General features: G+C 51.9%; 1 protein-coding gene across 1 annotated transcript in view; it reads right to left on the reverse strand.

Moving 5' to 3' along the window:
• KCNJ10 (potassium inwardly rectifying channel subfamily J member 10) overlaps positions 1-18,553 on the reverse strand; it is a 36,568-nt gene extending 18,015 nt beyond the window's left edge. Inside the window, exon 1 of the mRNA XM_067569670.1 lies at positions 18,433-18,553. The gene's annotated coding sequence lies outside the window, so the exon portion shown is untranslated. The remainder of the gene's footprint in view (positions 1-18,432) is intronic.
• Positions 18,554-21,573: the final 3,020 nt, after the last annotated feature.

The following is a 21,573-nucleotide window of genomic DNA, read 5'->3' on the forward strand; positions in this document are numbered from 1 at the left end:
ATTAGAATTCAAAACGCCCGTCACCTCCCCTCCCCCACAGACGTTCCTCTGCACCCTTCCTAGGGGGGGCATGCCCCACAGTGTGAAAACCTCCAGAAGCTGTTGCTAAATGGAAGGCAGAAAGCGGGTGGGGGGCATGTGCCACACCCATGTGTCACCTCTGCCTATCTCAGCGGCGGGTACGTGGTAGGCTGTCTTATTTGGAAAGGGATACGGAGCCTGGCCAGTGTCAGAGATGGGATGCTGGGCTAGCTGGACCTTTGCTCTGACCTGTTCTTGTGTTCTTACCCAGGCAGGGAAGCGCCAGGGACCTAGAAATGGAGAGTGACTCCTCTGAAGAACAGTTGTTCCAGGTATAACCAGGATCAGGATCTGTCTCCTTTTAATTTCCTTAGTGGGGGTCTTCAAAGCGCACGCTGTGCTCTGGAAAGAGCCCAGGTTTGTCTCTGTCTCGTGCCCGTCTCGCTTTTGCTGGCTGGTGTGAGGCTACGGAGGAAGCAGTGACTGCAATTTGATTTCTCGTGCTGCTGGGAGAGTTAAACCCAGCAGATCACCAGGACAAGCCAATCTTGCCCAGCTCCGGGCCCCGTATCCCAGGGATCACAAAGCACCTTCCAGGCAATATTGAGGAGCAGGTCAAAATTGTTATTTTGATAGGTTGGCATTATAGTGGCAGGCAGGATCACTAGATTAAGAAACACTGTACTGAGTCCGTAGCCTCTGGGCCTGGCATTCAGGAAACATGGGCTCTGTTCTCAGCTCTGCTGTATCACCTTGGGCAAGTTGGTTCGCCTATCTGTGCCTCAGTTTCCCCTCCCACCTGTTTTCTTGTCTATTCATTTTGGACTCTCTTCCAGACAAGACCCATCTCTCCATATGTCTGGGCAATGGTAGGTGCTTCTGTAAGACAAATAATCAATGGCTCAGTTTTAAAGATGGGGAAATCGAGGCACAGAGAGTGGAAGTGACTTGCCCAGTGTCCACCTGGCAGGTTGATGGCAGAGCCAGGAGAAGAACCCAGGTGTCTTGATGTCCAGTCCCCTGCTCACCAGACCTCACTCCCCTAGTTCTGTGCTGATGTCAAGGTGACCTGTGCTGTGTAGAGCGAATGCCCTTTCTAATACAGTAAGAAGTAGCAGGGTCCTTTTAAAGATCTTTTTTCCTATTCTTTTTTCTCATTATCCTTGCTTTGCTTTGTGCCCAGTAGGTGACTAGAGACTCAGTGAAACTATGACCTCACGCTCCGGACCAATCCAGAGGGGAAGCAATTTTTCATCAGGGTTTTACAATCCTTTGTTTTTGTCAGCAGCTATTTAACTCCAATGCCCAGTAAACGCCTGCGAGAACAGATAACTCTGTTAAAGCTTCAGCCCCTTCACTTAAAGGTGCGAGGAAGCCACAGCTCTGCAGCCGCTAACAAGTTTCGCAGTGGAGATGAGCGTGGAGATTGCAGAGACTTATAATGTAAAAACAAGCATAAAGAAACCCCTATCCAAACCGCTTCTCACCCTCATTAGGCATCACAGAGAGAGAAAAAAAGGCACAAGCCTCCAGCTATTTTTTTCCCCTTTGCAAATCACCTGTAAGAATTGCTCTCTGGCATCCCTTGATCAATGTCTGGACTGTACACATCATGGTCCCAATGCACTGCCTTATGCATCCTTGCAGGCAGCTCTCTAAGCAAAGGCAGTTACTGGTATTAAGGCACAGTTGCCTGCTATGGGTGTGTCTATACCGCATGGTAAACCCAGGTCTGTGGGACCTGCGCTTGTGGCTTTTCCACGCCCACCCTTGAGCATCCAAACTGCATTGTAAACCTGGGCTTACAACTGCTGGACCCGGGTCTCGCAGCTGTGGTAACGCATCCGCTCTGCACGGCATAGACCTTCTGACTCAGATCTGTGGCTTGAGCTGCGTCCACAATGCGGAATGGCAGGGCTTGGATCTGAGTCACAGCAGGACGTGGCCTCCTAGTAGCACCTGGGTCCTGAGTGCCTGTTGACACAAGTCACTGATTTGGGTGTGGATGGAAGGGGGGTGGGGGGGATTGGGCTCAAACCTGAGTCAGAGTTTGGCCTTAGTGTGCAGTGTAGACATCCTTATGACGCTTCTATCTCACACACGTGAGTGTGGCGGGGAACGCGTGGTTTTAGTGTGCTGGGATGGGACTCAGGACTCCTGGGTTCTAGTCACAAACCTGCTGCGTGACCTTGGGCACAACACGTTTCCTCGCTGGTTCTCCTCCAGCCTTCGTCTTTTTAGATCATGAGCTCTGTGGGCCGGGGACTGTCTCGTGCTCTGTATCTGTGCAGCACCCGGCGCCCTGATCTTAGAGAAGGGACTCCCTAGCCCCCCAACGGAGAGCAGCCGGCTGGGTGAGTGCTTCTCTGCCGCGTGAGCAGGGAGCTCTGGTTGCGTGTTTGTACCATGCCATGCTTTGTTCCTAGCCTTCGGGGAATATGGTTAAACTGTAACCTGCATGGTGATTAAAGAGGCCAAGCTGAAAACATGTTTCCGCCTTCAGGGCAACATTCTGGTACCGGCAACAAGAGCCAGCTTGTTAAAACCTGTGTTCGGGCGGCAGGGAATGGAGTCGGGGCACGAAGGGCACAGCTGACGCCCACTGAGAGGAGTCGAGGCATCTGTGCCTTGAGCCATCCACCCGTCCATCCAGGCTGCAGCAGGGAAGCAGATCTTGGAGCGTCCAAAGGGAGCGGGGAAGCCTCTGAAGAAGGGGACTGGGCGTATGGCAGGAGAGCCCATTGGCACTGGGGATTACGGAGAGCTAGGTGTGGTGTGCGGGTGTGCGTTCATGCATGTGGAAGGGGTGTCCTGCCCGCTTTGTGTGATGTGGAAGGCGTCTGGGTGTGTGTGGTGAGGGATGAATGCGGTATATGGGGGAGAGGCCTGTGGTGCATGGCACTGTTGGGTGTATATATGGTGTGAGGATTGTGTAAAGGTCGTGGGGTATGTGGTGTGAGGGTTTTGTGTGTGTGTGTGGAATGCTGGGGGTGAGGATTTTGTGTGACTGCTCACACCACACCCACAAAAATCCTCACCCCCAGCATTGTGTGCAAGGTTTGAGCAGTGTGGTGTGTGTGTGGTGTGAGCAATGTGGTGTGTGTAGCCACTGGCGTGTGTGTGGTATGAGTAGGGGTGTGTGGTGAGAGCAGTGGGAGCTGTTGTGTGCATGGTGGGAGCTGTGTGGTGTATGTAGTTACTGGTGTGTGTGGTATGAGTAGCAGTTTGTGTGGTGGGACTCGGGAGTTGTGGAGTGTGTGTGTGTGTTTGTGTGTGTGAGGTGGGAGCTTTGTATATGTGGTAGGAACTCTGTGTGTGTGTGTGTGTGTGTGTGTGTGTGTGTGTGTGTGTGTTGGGACTGTGTGTGTGTGTGTGTGTGTGTGTGTGTGTGTGTGTGTGTGTGGTGGGACTGTGTGGTGTGTGTGTGTGTGGTGGGAGCTGTGTGTGTGTGTGGTGGGAGCTGTGTGTGTGTGTGTGTGATAGGAGCTGTATGGTGGGATTGTGTGGTGTGTGTGCGTGTGGTAGGAGCTGTGTGTGTGTGTGGTAGGAGCTGTATGGTGGGATTGTGTGGTGTGTGTGTGTGTGGTAGGAGCTGTGTGTGGGAGCTGGGGGGGGAAGGCAGGTGAACAATGCATGTTTTAAGCATTCCTGGTGCGTTGTGCCCCCAGGGCTGGTCTCCAAGCGGCTGGGCTCCTGTGTGGCCAGGCTGGGAGCGCCAGCTCTGCCCGTGGGCAGCGGGGCCTAGTCCAGGCAGCAACACCCTCTCAGGTGACACACTGTGACACACACACAATCCGCAAGCAAACAAGGCCCTGGCAGGGAGCTGGCGGCAGCAGAGCGGGGAGTGCGGGGCGGCAGAAGTCTGTCAGCTGGCAAGGCCAGACTGCCCATCCACAGCACCTCCACGAGCACCTGCTTCCGCCACTGCTCCCCCGGACCCTTCCCGGTGCCCACCCCCCCTCCGGCCTGCTGCTAGTGCCCAGCGTGGCACTGATCCCCTGCTGCTGGTTTCCGTCTCCTACTGTGCCAGCCCCAGCAGGGAGAGCCCTTTGCCAGCTTGGCGCTGTATCTCCTACCCCCATGCCAGCTTCCCCGTAGCTCAGGCTCCAAGTCCCCTCACAGCAACACCCTGTCTCTCCCAAATCCTGCCCCCCACCCACCCCCAGCTCTCCCGCGATCTGTCCGGCGGGGCCAGGACAATCCCTCCCCAAAGCCTCTGCGGGCTCTGGAGATCTCAGGGCCAAGCAATCAGGAAGCCACGAGCCGGGACTGATCTGGGCGACCGGGGAGGAAAGCGGAGGGAGGTTGTGAAAGTATCTGACTGTTTGTGGGGGGAACAGGCCAGACAGTGGCTCCATTGTGCGGCCTGTAGGAGAGGGGCTGAATGAGCTTCCAGCTACACAAAGGGGCTTTGACAATGGAGACCTCGTTAGTATGCACAGGGAGCTGTTAGCGGCCTCCTCTCCCATCACTCTGTCTCCCCCTCCATTGATGGCCGCCACAGCGTGCTATGCAGAGGTGAGCGAGGGAAGGAATCGGGGAGCGCAAAGGCGGGGAAAGGGATGAAAGCAGAAGAGGCGAAGTGACTGTCCAGCTTCCAGCTCCATGATGCGGAAAGCGAAGGAGAAAGATGGCAGAGCCCCTTCCCCGTCCTGGCCTGGGCCCCAGCAAACCGCGCCGAGTTTGGCCGTTGGGATTTTAAATCGCCACTTGTGTTTTAAAGGAGGGCCCCAGCAGAAAAAGTCCCCTTCTCCCATGTTGTAACTAGTATGTGCTCTGCACAGACAGTGCACTGAGCGTGGGCGAACAGGAGAAAAGACGCCAGGTCCTTTGCCTGTCTCTGCCACCAACTTGCTCCATGATCTTCTGCTGAGTCCTTCCATGCCTCACGTGTGGTGGTTCCCCAGGAGGAACTGCAGAACCATGAGACACATTGCACTAACCGTGGGCCTCTGACCTCCTCATCAGCAATCTGCCCGCTTGACCCATCTCTGCCAGAACTACCTCACTCAACCCAACACCCAGAGTAGCTTCAAACAATCAAACCCAAATTGCCACCAAAGTGTTTCTTGATTCCCTCCTGACGTGGAATTTTCTCCTGATTGACACTGGCTTCAGGCTTTACAGAAGGTAGATCGCGCCAGACCAGCCTGATTGCTTTCTTTGAGAAGAGAACTGATTTTTTAGACATAGGAAATGCAGTAGATCTAATCTATCTGGATACATTTTCACATGGAAATGATTAGTTGACTTGGAGAAGAGGGGGATTAATATGAGAACTGGAAGGTGGATAAGGAACTGGTTAATGGGGGAGACTACAGTGGGTCATACTGAAAAGTGAACTGTCAGGCTAGACGCAGGTTACTAGTGGAGTTCCTCAGGGCCTGGTTTTGGGACCAATCCTATTTAACATTTCTATTAATGACCTTGGCACAGAAAGTGGAAGTGTACTAATAAAATTTGCGGCTGACACAAAGTTGGGAGGTATTGCCAGTGTGGAGGAGGACTGGACTATCATTCAAGAGGAGCTGGATGACCTTGAAAACTGGAGTAATAGAAATGGGATGAAATGTAATAGTGCAAAGTGCAAGGTCCTGCACTTAGGGAGTAACAACAAGAACTTTTGCTATAAAATGGGGATTTATCGGTTGGAAGCAACAGAGGAGGAGAAAGACCCGTGTGTATTGTACTGTAGCCAGGATAACCATGAGCTGTGAAAGAGGCGAATGCAATCAGGTGAGGTATTTCCAGTAGAGACCGGGAAGTGTTAGTACCATTATACAAAGCACTGTGTGCAATTCTGGTCTCCTATGTTTAAGAAAGATTAATTCAACTGGAACAGGTGCTGAGAAGGGCTACTAGGAAGATCAGAGGACTGGAAAACCTGCCTTATGAGAGGAGAATCAAAGAGCTTGATGCGTTTAGCCTAACCAAAAAAAGGCTGAGGTGAGATATGATTGCTCTCTATAAATACATCAGAGGGATAAATACCAGAGGCAGAGGAGGTATTTAAGTTAAGTGTCAATGTGGACAAATGGCTATAAACTGGCCATCAACAAGTTTAAGCTTGAAATTAGATGATGGTTTCTAACCATCAGAGGAGTGAAACTTTGGAACAGCCTTCCAAGAGGACTAGGGGGGCAAAACACCTAGCTGGCTTCAAGACTGAGCTTGATACGTTTATGGAGGGGATGATATGATGTGACTGCCTACGGCGGCATGTAGCCAAGCTGTGGCTGCTAGCAGGAAATATCTCCAATGGCTGGTGATCTTTGCTGAACCCTCTCCCAGTTATCAACATCCTTCTTGAAAGTTCACATTGCATCGAACTTCTGTGGCAGCCGGCGCATACTTCAGCGCTGCTTCCGGGTGGTTTCCAGCAGCTCCTCAGCACGCTGTTCAGAAGCATTAAAATCAGGACCAGACCATTGTGTGTGTCATGAGTGGTAGCCCCCAACACCCACTGTGGCCCCCAGAGACCAGAAAGCGGAGCAGTGAGACCAATGAACCAGACCTCACATGCTCCCCCAGAGGTTCAAACACCCTGTGCTTTATTGACAATGTCTTGTGTAGGTTTGTGTCCCACAGCATAAGGCTGTCCCCAAGTGTCTGTCTATCCCCTAGGCACAGAACAAGAGGTGGGGGAGAGACCTCACCGCGCTGAGATCCTGGGTGTCTTTGCCCTTCCTGAGGTTCCCCCACAGTTCGTAATCAAGTATCTCCCCAGTCTGGCCCCTGCCCAGAAGTTTAGAGAGTGCCTGAAGTAGGGGGCCCAGCTAGCAAGTGTGGAAAATCGGGACGGGAGTGGGGAGTAATAGGGTGCCTATATAAGAAAAAACCCTGAATATCGGGACTGTCCCTATAAAATTAGGACATCTGGACACACTCGCCCAAAGTGGTGAGTCAGCCATAGGTTACACGCACCTTGTCGCAGAGCTCAGCTGGGGAAAAAACGGAGATCTGGTGAAACTCATTTGGGCATCACAAAAACCCGGCTTCCCCATTCAGCGGAGCCCAAGTGAGAGGGCCTGGATGAGGAGTCATCAAAGGCACCGAGCCTTCGGCATGGTCCGAAGGCAGAATGGGGCTAATCAAGGAATTGAAACTCCTCTTTCAAGAAGCCGGTGGACGTGTGGAGTCTCCAGAAACACCAGGGGAGGGAGCCTGGGACTGGAACATCCTTTCTGAGTCCTCAGTGACCCTCCGAACTAGTGACAAGATGGACCTGTTGGGTCATCCAGGCCAACCTGGAATCCTTCCCTCCTGGGCTAGTTTCAGATGACCCCGTGGATGGACGCAGAGTTGTTGTTGTAGCTGGGTCGTTCCCAGGATGTTAGAGAGATGAGGTGGGTGAGGGCAATAGCTTTTATTGGACCGACTTCAGTTGGTGAGAGCAACAAGCTTTCGAGCTGCGCAGAGCTCTTCGTTAGCTGTGCCGCTGTGTTTCAGTGTTGTAGACGCTCATGACAGCGACGGGAGGGGTTCTCCAAGCGCCGTCGCTGATCCACCTCCCCATGAGGCCGTACCTAGGTTGACAGAAGAATTCTTCTGCCCGCCTGGCTCTGTCTACACTGGGTGTTAGGTCGGTTTAACCACATTGCTGTAGACAAGGCCTGAGGGACTCCCTACCATGGCTGTTAACTAACTAGCAAGTTGCACACACGGGATTCGCTCGCTGCACCTGCCAGCTTCATATTAATTGATTCATAGATTCCAAGGCCAGATGGGACCACTGTGATCAGCTAGTCTGACCTCCTGGATAACACCGACCAGAGAACAGGTAAATAAGACCTGAATTTCTACTGTAACCCCCACCAAAACAACAACAACAACAACAAACCCCCCAAAACCTAAGCAAAATGCACTTCTTCTGCGGGAGGAGGGGAAACACTTCCATGCAGAACTGCCCAAAGTAAAGAAGCAAAAAAGGAAAGCAATGCCATTTCCCCTCACCCTTTGCTGGTCCCTTTTCATTACATTTTCTCCTGCATGAGCTCAGCAGGCGACTGTCAAAGATTCATCACTTTGTTCATTTCCAGCCAATTTTTTCCAAACTTGGTCAGGTAGCAGATTTGTGAGCCTGGATTATTTACATCTCAAACGTTATGTTCGCCTTTGCCCTTCACTTTGTGCAGACATCTACCTCGGTATCAAAACTCAGGAGTCAGGCCCCAAAAATCGTGAGATTGGCTTCAAATTCATGAGATTTTTCAGAATATAACACTCCTGTGCGGTTCTTTTTATTTGCTCGCTGGCTTCTGGGTCTTTTGGAGAGGTCGCGTTTTCCAGCTTTTATCCCCAACCAGGAGGGCTGGAAACATACTTTTTTTTAAAAGCAAAACTGAGATTCTCACCTAATCACATGACTCCAGGTGCTGGAGCTTTAAGAAAAGCACCAAGTTATGAGAGTTGCCGTAAAATCATGAGAGCCGGCGACACTAAACTTCTACCAAATCAGCATAATTGTGCATGATTCTTATTTATGCTAAGGCTATTTATTTATGATTATTATTATTATTGCATTGCCAAGGAGTTCTATGCATGGAGCAGGACCCTGGTGTGCTACATGCTGTACAAACACAGACTTACGAGAAGGTCCTTGCCCCAAAGAACTTCCAGTCTATGTACAGAGGGCTTCAGAATGGATCTAAATTATATTTACCCTCACCTTAAGGCTCCTTCGCATGGCCACATGTATGTAAAGGACCCTCAGTGTAACTCAGGCCTCGCTTTGTGTTGGTATACGTGATAACACAAGGGGCAAGGCAATGGAGAACGGGACTAAGGCCCCAATTCTGTAATAAGCACCATGCAAAGTCACACTGAAGTCAACCCAGAAATCTGCTTGTGCTGAGCTCACTGCAGGATCAGGAACCAAGTTTCAGAGATCGGTCATTTGTGTCTTGGCTGTGTGAGATAAAAGTGTGGCTGCCTTTTTTTCCACCAAGAAAAGTGCCTTTTTTCTACACACCCGACTCAAAAACAGCAAAAGGGATTGTCTGCAAACCTTACAAATAAACCCCCAAAACATCACTTTTGAACATAGACCAAACAATTGTCAAAAAGTTATTAGGGGTTGAGAATTAAAACCAGATTGCAACCCTAGCTATAGAGTTCACGACAGTGTCCTAGGTAGCTGTGAAACCTTGTGTTTCATAGCTCCTTCACATTGCCACAAACCCTACCAGAGTTCAAAGAACACTGCCATTTATTGCCGATTGTTAGAGAAGAGGCACATACACTCTCCTCTCCTCAGGGAGACTTGATTTTAGTTCTTTATTGATGTTGTTTTTCTTTATGCTAAAATAAAGGAAAATCAAACTGAGCAATACAATGTGTAACCCGCTGGTGAGTATGTGTGAGAGCCGAGTCTCTGATCCACAGAGGATATGCATCTGTTAAAGCCGCAGCTAGGATATAATGGTTCTTTAACTCAAGCTCTGGTATTTCTTGCTTTTAGCTCCAGAGATTCCCTCTTCAGTCCCTGGTGTGTTGGCCAAAATGGCAGCCATCCATCCCAATTGCTCTTTGTATCTGGAAAAAATCCCATAATGACTAGCACGCTTGTTGCTAAAATTGGCTAAACTATATTTACGTAAATCGGTATCTCAGCTTCCTGCTCTTTGCTTATTGATCTGTTTGCTTGGAGATGGTGTAGTTTGGCCATCAATCAGTTTTCAGACACAAATCCATTTAGGTGACAGAATCAGATAACCTCATTTCAGCTCTTTGTTTGGAAAATAGGATTATTTTCTGTCGTTCCAGATGCACCAGACACTGTCTTTTGAGACTGTCAGAGGCACTGATGGATAGCACAAGGTGGGACCCTAATCCATCACAGTAATACATCACCAGTGTAGACAGTAATACATCTTCTACATCACCACCCGCCTGAGGATTTCAAACCACAGCCACTTGTTAATTACCATTGACAGCTACTTCCTCCAATGACACAGGCAATGATTATTTTACAAAGTGGAAAACTAAGGCACGGAGAGAAGAAATAACTCGTCCAAGGACACACCCTGAAAGCACTGGGAACAGACCTCTAGAGCCCGGGCTTCTGGCCTGTGTGCTAACAGACTGGGCACCCCAGGTGTCGAAAACCGAGGCGTCCACAAATGTGATCAAATGTTCGTGCCACCCCCAAGCAGCCAGAGTTCAAGTCATTGGATGGCCGAAGTGTCACTGGGGGAGTTTGTGTGTCAGGCACTTTTAAAAATTTGACCCTTACGTAGGAGCTGAGTCCTTGAAAATGCAGCCTAAATGTATGCGACAGCTGCCAATGCAGCTGGCCCCCCATGGTGTGAAGTGGGGACCTCCTGGACTAAAAGCAGGAGCTGCTACAGTTTGAACTAAAGATCCAAGCTGCTGCAGCTTGGGGCTGTAACAACACGTGTGCTCTGTAGATCGGCCCAGAGGGGAGCCTGTCCCAAACTCTCACCGCCGGCTTACACATGCATCCCTTTGCCCTTGCTGTGTTATTTGAAGAGGCTGTGATGCTCCGTCGCTGGAAGCAGGGGACTGCTGATTCATGTACCTGGTTTCCACCCCTCGCAAACCAGAGAACATGATCTGACCCTAATCCCCTCCTAATCCGTGGGCAGGTGAACTGCATGTTAGAGACAGCACCGTTCCTAGCCCCACGTCCTAACATACACACACACCACTGCCCTGAGAGTGCACAGAGGGCTCCCTGCCGGGAGCGAACCCACGCCGCAACGGGGAGCTGTCTGGGGAGTAAACGGGTGTCTCCCGGGGGGGACACGGCCATGGGTGGGGCGGGCCCAAGAGTGAGAGTCAGAAGGGTTGGGAGGAAGCTCAGCAAAGGGAAATTATGGCTGAACTATCATGGAAATCTTTCAAACGGAAGGATTGATCTCTGCCCCCACACACCCCTGTCCATCCCCATACAACCCCATCTCTCTATCACCACAGACATGTATCTAGCTATCTATCCACCCCCATACACACCCATCTATCTCTCTATCCATCCTCCCCTCTCTGTGTCTCTCTTTCTCTCTCTCCTCGTACACACCCATCTCATTCTCTCTCTCTGGCCATAGACCATCACCCAGCAATTTCTGCATCAGATGTTCCCGTCCGGCTGTAGGAATCCCCCTGCGGGAGGTTCTCTGGCCTGTGCTCTGCAGGAGGTCGGATGAGTCCCGAGATGATCAAAATGGGCCTCTCTGGCCTTAACAGCGGTGACCGGCCCCTGTTGCCATGCTATCGGAGCCCTTTGGAAACATGAATGTATTGATGCTGTCCAGCGAGCTAGGGGAGGGTCGCGATCCCCGATTCACTCTCTGTTGCCCTGCAGCTGATGTCGCCATCCCCGTCCACATGGAAGGGGTGTGAAATGCTACTAGGACTCGTGCCACTGCTATGTGGGAGCCCTTGAGGGAATCCCAGAAGAAGCTGACCTCGAAACAGCCAGGGATTTTTTTTTTCCCAGATAAACCCATGAAAGTTCGGCTGTTTGTCAGAAAAGTTTAGCTTTGGACACACGAGGGACTCGACTCTGCTCCCATTGAGGCTAACAGCGCTGCTCCGAGTCCTTTGCACCCAGGCAGAGGGAGTGGCAAGTGCCAAGAACCACTCTGAGTTGATGATCTAAATAGACAAGACAGGAAGACCCTCCCCGACTTCACAGAAGGGAAACTGAGGCCCAGGGCTGCCATGTGACTTAGCTCAGCTCAGGAGGGGCTGAGAATTAAACGTAGATTCCCTGACTAGTTCTGTAACGATGGTGGCAGCCTTCTTGTCTGCGAAAAGTCTTTCTTGAGTAAATAGAGTTTTAAAAAGCAGAGCCGAGCATCCTGAGCAAATACAGAAAGTCGGACTGAACAGACACTTTTCGAAACCATGCGCTTCCTCTCAGTGAACAACCCTAAAGGAGGTAACTATAATCTCTGTCGAACTCTCAAATCGACAGGAAAAATTCTATAGCGGGGATAAAAATGCCCTATTCAGCGCTAGAGACTATTTTCAACCCGTCTGCCTTGAAATCTCCAGAACTGGGGTCTCCATTGCCCTGCTCCTTGGACAGCTTTCCTCACCCCTGCAGAGATAGTGCAAAAATGGGGTCAGACACTCTCAGATCAGAATGGGAGCGTTTGACACCCACGCTGAGTGGTGTGCGGGATGGCACCCCTGTGATTTTGAGAGTATCAAGCCCTGAAAAAGAGCTCAGGGCAGCTTGTCTCTCTCACCAACAGAAGTCGGACCAATAAAAGACATTACCTCGCCCATCTTGTGTCGCTAATACCAACACGGCTAGAGCAACACGGCGTGTCCCAACCTCCCTGTCATTTCGATAAGAGTCCCGTAAGTTGCATCCCTATGAGAGTCTACGGGTTTCTGCCATCTGGGATGTCCTTTGACATTCCTCTGTTCTCCGGTGTGACGGCTGGCAGATCAACTCCTCTGAGATAGCCAGGGGAGCTGCCGGCGCTGAGTGGGTCTGGCCTTTTCAAAAATTGCAGTTGTGCATGCTGCACTCCTGTGTTTGCAGCTCCCCCGGCTGTCCTGGGAGAGGGCGCCAGCAGAGCAAGGTAGGGTCTGACCCCATCTGGGCTTCCCGGTCAAGGTCACCCAAACCCTTTGGCCTCCTTGGCCGTCGTGGCGCCTGGCTGGTCTTTCCAGATCTGCAGTTACCTCGGTTCACCAGAGAGACGTGCCAAAGTGGCCTAAGTGGGCTGGGGGCTGCGCCACCCGTGTTGGTGAGGGGGCGGCCAAACAACTGAAGCCTTTATTGAGTTACCTGGCCTCCTACTCACTCAGCCTGGCCGTTCCCTGTGGCCACTCTTCTCTCCCTGTAGCCCACACACACCCTGCAGCCATCTGGCCTCTTTGCTCCCCATCGCAGCTGCTGAAGGCTGCCCCTTGGTCGCTGACTGTCCCCGCTCCTTGCTGGTGTCTCTGCCCTGTTCCCACTCTGCTCTGGCCTTCCTCCGTCCCCCACGGCAGCTCTTTGCCTCAGGTCCCAGCTGGCTCGGGCGCCTCATCCTCACCCACTGAGCCCTGTATGATCTTGCCCCTGCCTGCATCTCTGCTCTCCCTTCCTCGGCCCATGCCCCCCCGCCCTGAGATACTGACGCTCCTCCTGCTTCTCCCCCTTCCTCTCTCCCACTTTGGCTTGGAAACGCCAGCCCCCCGCCCCTCCCCTGAGCTTGTCAGTGTGCTCCAGGGAGTAGAGCCACAGGGCTGGGACTGGGGGAACTGGGGAGCTCTTCCATTCCCTTCTGGTGTGAACTTGAGCAAGGGCTGTCCTGCTCTGTGCCTCAGTTTCCCCATCTGTATCATGGGGATCCTGAAGCTCCCTGAGGGTGAAGGATTCTAAGTGCCAAATTTAATGACCAGAATAACCACGTCTTCCCCATCCATAACCCCATGCCCTCCCCAAATGTCTGTCTTGCCTTTCCTTCACTGTACACTCTTCAAGGCAGTGGATGTGTTTGCCTCTGACATGTCCATATATGCAGCTAAGCAAGTCAGTTGTCTGTCTGTCTATGGTACTTATCTGGCCACTATCACCCTAGTTTCTGTGCGCCTTATAATCTTCACTGTATTCCTCCTCAGAGCCCCCCTGGAGTCAATGAAGGCCATTATCCCCACTGTATAGATGGAGAAACTGAGGCACGGGGAGACTAAATGAGCTCTTTTCAACATCTAGCTCTTTGGAGCCAGCTCTCGCCCAGAAAAGCTGCCCCGCACTCCCCATCAATTTTCTGTGCGCTGCTTCCACCTGCATCTTTGCTGCCCCCTTGCTGGTGAGGGTTTTGCAGACGAAGGGGTGCAGGGGCTAACAGTATGCTGCCCTTTCTTTGGTGCAGGGGTGAGGATTCTGACAGCTCTCAAACCCAGGAAGCAAGGAAAACTCAGCCCAGGGGCATGAGGAAGGCAGCGAAAACCCAAAGGACGCAGAGACATACGCTGCCCATAGCAACAATCCGCTTGGAACCAGCACGGAGTGGGGCCTCCAGCGAGTAGGGGTGGCAAGCAAGCCACGCACCCTGATACAGCCCCTCTGCTCAGGAACACGTCCCGCCAGGTCTGCCCTCGCTGCACCAGCTCCCAGGGTCCAGCTGAAGCTGCCCTGCTCTGAAGAGCCGTCTGTGGGACCAGTGGGAATACACCCCTCCCTACAACCAGGACCTGCCATGACAGCTATGGTACAACGGAGTCGGGAAGCTGTCAGCCAATGGGGGTGGGCTGGGGAACAGGACTCATGAGTGCCGGAAGCAGAATGGCCAGAGGAGCTGGAGCAAGACTGTGGAACTCGCTGCCACTGGAAAGACCAGGCCCTGGGCTTTACTCTGCTCAGAACTGCCGGCAAACTGCCTTCTTCAAATGCGCTTTCTCTCGATACTTTTTACACGCAGACACACACACACACCAACTCACACAACACTCAATACAACACAAGGTTTTTGTACAGCCTTGGAAAGAAAGAAGATTGTAAAATATCTGTGTGGTGTTTCAGTGCGACAGATAGATAGACGCTCCTGTGTGGTTATCGGGTATGAACTGTGTCCGGGCAAAAGCTCGCTCCTCTGCATTCGCTCTCAGCCAGAGCAAGCTCCAAGGCTCCCTCCGATTGCACTTTTATCAGAAACACCCTTTCTCTCTTGTCTTTGCATCTTGACCCTCTGCCCCAGCCTACCTTTTTTTTTTTAATTGAACTCTGTGCTGCCGTCCCTCCCGCCTTCTCCCCACTAACAATCCCCACCACTGCAGGACTTCTCAAGCCAGGTGTCACAGCCCTCGGGGTGGGGGTGAGAAGGGCTCAGGGGGTCATGAACAGCCTTCCAGTCACAAATTGCTAAACGGGAGGGGTGTCCCTGCTAAATCTTGGCTGGGTTCAGGGAGTCCTGGAGGAATCCTGACATGGAAAAATCTGGGAGCCAGTGGACTAATGACTTTCTCTGTCTACTGTTTCTCTTTCTTATCTACTGTGCACCCCCGATACTCCAGAGACTGACACACCCGAGTTATTTCTGCTCAGGAGTGTGACAAGTTTCTCTAGTGTGTAAGTCTTTGTGGGATCAGCCCCTGAAATTTTAAGCACTTCGAGGCAGGGGACTGCCTGGGAAGAGCCGTGTGAATGCACAGCGCTCTGCCAATGTTGCATAAGACAGAAATAATACCAGTAATAAGGACTCTCCCGGCAGATTGGGTTATGTGTTGTGAATCGTTTCACCCCAGAGTTTCCTCTTTTTTTTTTTTTTTCTGCCTGAAAACGATCCCCAAACAGATGCAGATTTTTTGTATGCTTTGATTCACAAACAAGTGCTCAATGCCTGGCTTATGAAAAGAAAGGTCACCCTATCTGTTGAAGGGAGAGATTTGATTTCCCTCCAGGAATTCACGAGGTGTGCATTGAATCACATGATATTGCTTCTGCTATCTGTTTGGATGTGGCCTGGGTGTCTGTAGGCTCCATTATGTCACTGACTCCACCCATTTGTTGTCTCTTGTCTTACAGTGAAATTGGAAGCAACTTGGGGCAGGGACTGTCTTTTTAGTCTGTGTTTATACAGCACCTAGCGCCCTGGGCCATGATCAGGGTTTCACTAGATATCTTCTTCTGGACTTGGCACCTGGCAAGTGTTTAAGGATTTTTCCTCCCAAGCTGCCTATGAGGTAGGGGAAGGGTTATTGATGATTAATTATTAGTCATGAGTTATTGTTGTTCCCATTTTACACCGTGATGGAGTAGCAGATTCTCAAGAACTCAGCGGCACCCCCAACTACGATCTTGCCCACACAAAGCTTTTAAAAACCATGAGCCAGTCCCTCCCAAAAATCACTAGATGGGCTTAAAAATGTATGCGATTAAAAAAATAAAAAGGTAAATACATTGTGGGTTCTGATTTTTTGCCTTCCAGGTTCTGTGTCTTGTGGGACCGCGATGTCAGCTTCTCTCCACAGCCGTGAGAGTTGGACACTTGAGTTCTGAATGATTACAGCTGAGAGGCTCTTGTGATCACCTGACTCCAGGAGATGGGGCTTGAAGACAAGCAGTGAGTAATATGGGATTTGGGATAAAATCGCCCGTCAGCCACAGCTCCTTGTATGTGCTCAGCACCCACCATGCTGCATTTAAAAATCTGGCCCTGGGTGTTGGGTCATTGAGAATTAACTGGCCCACGGTCACATTGGGAGCCAGAGGAAACCTGAATTGTCACCTAGTGCCTGGACCACAGATTATCCCTTCCTCCTTCTGGGACTGAAGCCTAATGGCAGAATAATGAGCAGGAATTCTCTGGTTTGCTCATATCTACCCGGAATGCAGGCATAGGGTAGCCAGTCCCCAGACCCGAGTTCAAACAAAATCCCATTGCCACGCATGATCAGCGCATAGGAAAGAGTGGAAGCAAAGAGCAGCTGGGACTCTGAAGGGGCATTGCCAGACCTGGAGTTGTACTTCTCACCCAGCTCCAATAAAACAATCAGTGCAGTTATAATACTGGGGGAACGGTCTAACCCTGCCTGGTGCTCTGCAGACAGAAAGCAGAGTCTGCAGGGAAGCTGCTATCCACGATAAAGTTACAAATCACCTTTCACCTGGGGGATTATCTCAAGAGAAATCATTTGTTCATGGGTCCTGCCATCTTAGGGATATCTTTAGAAATAAGCCTGGGGTGGGATGGAGGCGCTGGCAAGTCTGTATAATTCAGCACAGGCTCCCAGCATGATGGGGTCCTAGACTGGTAGAATTTCAGGCCAGAAGGACCTTTAGATCATCTAATCCGACCCCCTGCACATCACAGGCTGTTCACTTTCACCCGGTTCCCCCTGTATTGAGCCCAATAACTTGTGTCTGGCTAAAGCATCTCCTCCAGAAAGGCAGCCCGGCTCGGTTTGAAGCTATCAAGAGATGTAGCGTCCCCACTTCCCTTGGAGTTTGTCCCAAGGCCTAATCACCCTCCCTGGTAGAAACGTGAAACTAATTTCTAACTGGAATTTTTCTGGCTTCAGCTTCCAGGCACTGGCTCTTGCCCTTTCTCTGCTCGATCAAAGAACCCACTCGGACCCAGTATTTTCTCCCCGTGAAAGCTGTTGCACACTGTAATCAAGTCACCTCTCGATCTCCGTTTTGATCAGCTGAACAAGCGGAGCTCTGTGCGTCTCTCCCTGGAAGGCATTTTCAAGTAGTCTGTATGGCCCTTTTCTGCTTCCTCTCCCCTTTCTCAACACAAACAGGATGGCGGTGTTAACGAACGGCGAGCCGCAGCGGGGCGCGTATTTCTGAGCAATTCAGATCTGCTGGAGCTTCGGGGAAGCCCGACTCACCCAGGTATCGTGCCTCGGTGAGGCAGGGCATGGGGGCATTGATGGGGCAGAGCTTTCCCCTGAAGCTGAGCCCCATGGAGCGAGGAGAGAATGGATACTCTTGTGGCAACAGGGCGTCTAGAGAGCTGGGTTCAGTTCCTGGCTTTGCCACAGGTTTCCGGGACAGCCTTGGGCAATTTACTTAATCGCTGCCAAGTGGGGATCAGGACTTCTCCTCTGCAAGTGGGTTGTGAGCTCTTTGGGGCCCATCTCAATTGATGAACCGTGGCCCAAACCCTGCACTTGTCACTCAGTCAAGCCGCAGGACAAGTGCAGACCCTCGGCCCATGTCAGATGCACAGAGAGGGGAAGGGGATGTGAGCCGAGGAGGCGGGTTCTGCGGATTCCCAGCTGCCGGACCCGATCCCCCCACCGGCTGCGGGGGCACCTACTCCTCAGTCAGCGCCTGCTCTCCGCTGCCAGAGGATGTTCCAGTGGCACAGAATGCCAGGCTGGCAGAGGGCAGTCAGGGAGGGCTGTATCGAGGGATCCAACCCTACCCACCCCTTCACACACAGACACGCAGAGGAGTAAACACTCGGGCTACAGAGCTTCACAGCTGACTGGCACAGGGCAGGGGTCAGCTGGGAACTGGGATCCCAAAGACATATTGATTTACAGGAGATTTTTTTTCTGGAACGAGAGACTTTCCACGCTTTGACTGCATATCAAATAAAAGTTTGAGTCTCTCTGCAGGTTTTGCTATAATCTCTCTTATGCTCTCCCATCCCTCTACCCCGCCCTCTCTCTCTGGCCCTGATCCTGTTCTCATTTACCCTGGTAGAAAGCAGGATAAATCCCATGGAAATGCACCACAGTGTCAAACCAGCCCAAGTGCAATCAGAAGCAACCTGTCTCTTTCTCTCTCTCTCTGCCCATCATCTTGGCATCTGGCTGAAGGGACGCTCTAGGTTAGCTTAAGAGATTTCTGTGCAGGGCTGGGGCGAAAGTCAGGGTGACGCAAGCTGAGAAGCAGCACCCGTGAGGAGCCCAGGCCTTCAGATCAGAGCGCAATGCAGAACCGTCCCCTACTCCGCCTTCACCCCAGCGAGGAATGGATCCTGCCCTTACCTTGAGCCAGAGGGATGGTTCGCAGGCTGGGTCCACGTTGGCAGGACTTAGGGTGGAAGCCGAGATGAAAACGACTCACGTCCCCCTTCGCCCAGTCTGAGCGGTGGCGTGCAAAACTTTCTTGCGCTGCTGGCGGAGCCGGGTAAAGTTGGTGCCCCCGAGTGCCAAGGTTCATCTGCGGCGGAGCGCGGCCAAGGGCTCGTAAGTGCTGTGTCCACGATCATAGAAGAGGCTCGGAAAAGCCCTCGTCTCCCATCTATTTTATGCCTCGGATTTTTTTCCTTCCCTTCTTACAAAACTTTGTCCAAGTTCAATTGAATGAAAGGATTATTTTTGTAAAAGGAGGGGGTGGCAAAGGGAGTTGATTGACGGCCCCGCTGGCCCTATTGGAGAAGGCTGGGGCTGGCACGGATTGGAGGGGCCCAGAGGATGGGAGGAGCCGGGGAGTGTGAAAGAAGAAGGGAAAGAAAGAAGAAAAAAGAGCTGGCAGCCAAAGGTGGGAAGCAAAGGGCGGGGGAGGGAGGATGGAGAGTGAAAGTTTGAGAGGAAAGTTAATGAGGTGGAAATCAATCCCCCACTCAGATAGGGTCACATTACCGCTCCCCGGGAAAGGGGGAATGGAGAACAACAGGACGGAGAGCAGGATTTCGTTACCAGCCCCGGGGAGCTTTGTGCATTTAAAGGGCACACGAAGCCAGGCTTAGCAGGTCTCTGTGCGAGGCCCTGTCTATTCGCACCGGGGTCAGTTAACGCAGTACAAAGCCCCTGCAGAGATGTGCCGCACCGGTGTAATATGGGCCATCTCTCTGGGGCTTCACACCGGGTTCGTTACACCCAGACAACCACTTGGATGAGCGTCCCCGGGCTGGTGGCAAGTACCTGACAGTGGGCAAGGAGGGAGAGCGGGAGGGACAGGCTAGGAATCATTCACAGGGCCTGGCTCTCCTCTGTCCTGGCATCTTGCTCAGCGGTTTATACCAGGGCACGGTGATCCGAAACGCCACCAGCCTGAGTCTCATTTACACTATGGCACCTTGTGTTGCTCCGGAAGCACAAAGGGGCCTTAAAGTGGGCGTGATCCGCTGTGACAGCCCCACACGCTCCAAAATCACGAGAGTGGCGTCAACATCTTGAGATTTGTATTTATTCATTTTTAAAAGAATACCTGGTGAGTTCAGGCCATTGGCTCTCGGGTTTCTGAGGCCCCCAAGGTCTCGTTCTCGGGCTCTTCTCTGCAACCAGCAGGGCTAGAAACCTACTTTCAAAAAACAAAACAAAAAAAGAGACAGCTGAGAATCACCCGTCGTCACCTGAGTCTGGGAACTGGGGCTCTGCATAAAACACCAACTATTGCAAGACTTGTGATAAAATCATGGAAGCTGGCAACGGACGCTCCCTCTACATGGCCAGAGTGGTGTGAGTGGAAATAAGAATCAGGCCCTGCTGTTCTGACCTGGTGCCATCTCGCATTCACATGGCACTGGGCTAAATGATGGCCAAAGGGGCAGAGAACGAAGCCCACGGGGTCCAAGGCCAGAATGGCCCGTTCTCACCTTCTAGTCTGACCTCCTGTCTAACTCAGGCCAGAGACTCTCACTCATACTAATCAGCCCCAGGGCGAGGAGTTCTGATCAGCACTTGGATAGCAAGGGGGCCCGGCTTTGATTTTGGGCTGGGGGGGGCCGGGGCGGGGGGGAGGAGCGCGGTTAAAGATTCCTTGGTTAAATCAAGTTTTGCCCTTTCCCGGGCTGCCCCTGATCTTAAAGAGACAGTCTCCATTAGCCAACATACCAAGATTAGAAGGGCAACAGCAGAACAACTCTCAGTACCAGCCCAACCACTTCTAAAGCTTATGCTCTGCAAGATAAAATCATTCCCACAATGACTTCAGGGACCTTATGCCAACAGTTAAACAAATCAGCACCTTTTTTTGCCATCAGCCAGGTCTGAACGCAGAACCCTCCAGTCCACAGCACAGATCTCATCCTCTGTGGGGAGTGATGGGCAATAGGGAAAGCCTGCTCTTAGCCTGAACGTGCATCTGCCCAGACCGGGAGGCAAAGCGTACACACGTATTTGTTGGGCGCGTGTTGAGATTCTTGGCTTTGCTTCTTGCCTCCGGGTGCAGATTAGGGGCCAGCGGTTACAGACAGCGCCGCTCAGTGGCCCTGATCCTGGCCTGGGACTGCTGGACAGGAGACGCTACTCCAGGACGCAAAGCACCAAATCTCTTAGTGCAGAAGTAGAAGCAGAGTCACAAACTTCTAGATGTGGGCTAGCTGCTGGAGAGTGTGTCGGGGGAGATGCAGACGCGCCCCATTTGGCATATTTCTACCACAAGGGGGCGTAACAAGAGCCACTGTTACCGCTGAGACCCGGTTTCTATTCTCAGTTCTGGTGGAGGTGACCTGATGCAAACTCTCAGTTGTCTTCGGTGTGAAATGGGGACGAGGCTAGTTATCCCCAAGACGGGAGCTTGCGCACTGGCTCACGGCTGAGTGCCTCTTTCCCTAGGCGAAGCGCAGTACATCGGAGGCTCTGCCTCTCTCTGTTTTGCTTTCCCCAAACCACATTGTCACCAGCGCTTTCAGCAACATCGCAAGTCGGTGTCGGCCTGCCACAGAGGGTCCGGTTGCCACGGCTGGTCACACTGTAAGAATAAAGGCAAAACTTGGGGAAAAGGTGCGTTTGGCCCATAATTTGTTTGCGTGCATGCGTGCACATGTCCAGGTGCTACACAGAAAGGGGGGGGGGTGTGAATTGCACCGATTTATGGGTGCAGTAGAACTGCTTTGTCCCCGGCTGCCTCTTTTTCCCTTTCTACCTCCCAAGGACTGCTAGTCCTTCTCAGACAATTGAATACCAGGGCAGACTGGGAATTAAAACCCAGCTGGGATTCCCAGCCAGCATTGTGAAGCAGGTGTTGTGTTTCACAGCAAATCTTGCAGGAAGTTTGCATTGTAACACGACTTTATTGCTTAGAATTCAGAATGGTCTCACACACACCCCAAAACAGAGAGAGACACGCAGGCTGCTTCCTTAAAACAGAGAGGGACAACTCCCCTCTAGGCTGGTTGGCTGCTGACTGAGTCCAATCACATGCCCGCTTGCCTACAGAGCCCTCTGCCTCGAGATTTAAAA

The sequence above is a fragment of the Emydura macquarii genome, unplaced genomic scaffold, assembly GCF_026122565.2.
Source record: "Emydura macquarii macquarii isolate MOO-44397 ecotype Brisbane River unplaced genomic scaffold, CSIRO-AGI_Emac_v2 contig_2924, whole genome shotgun sequence".
Classification (NCBI taxonomy): Eukaryota; Metazoa; Chordata; order Testudines; family Chelidae; genus Emydura; species Emydura macquarii.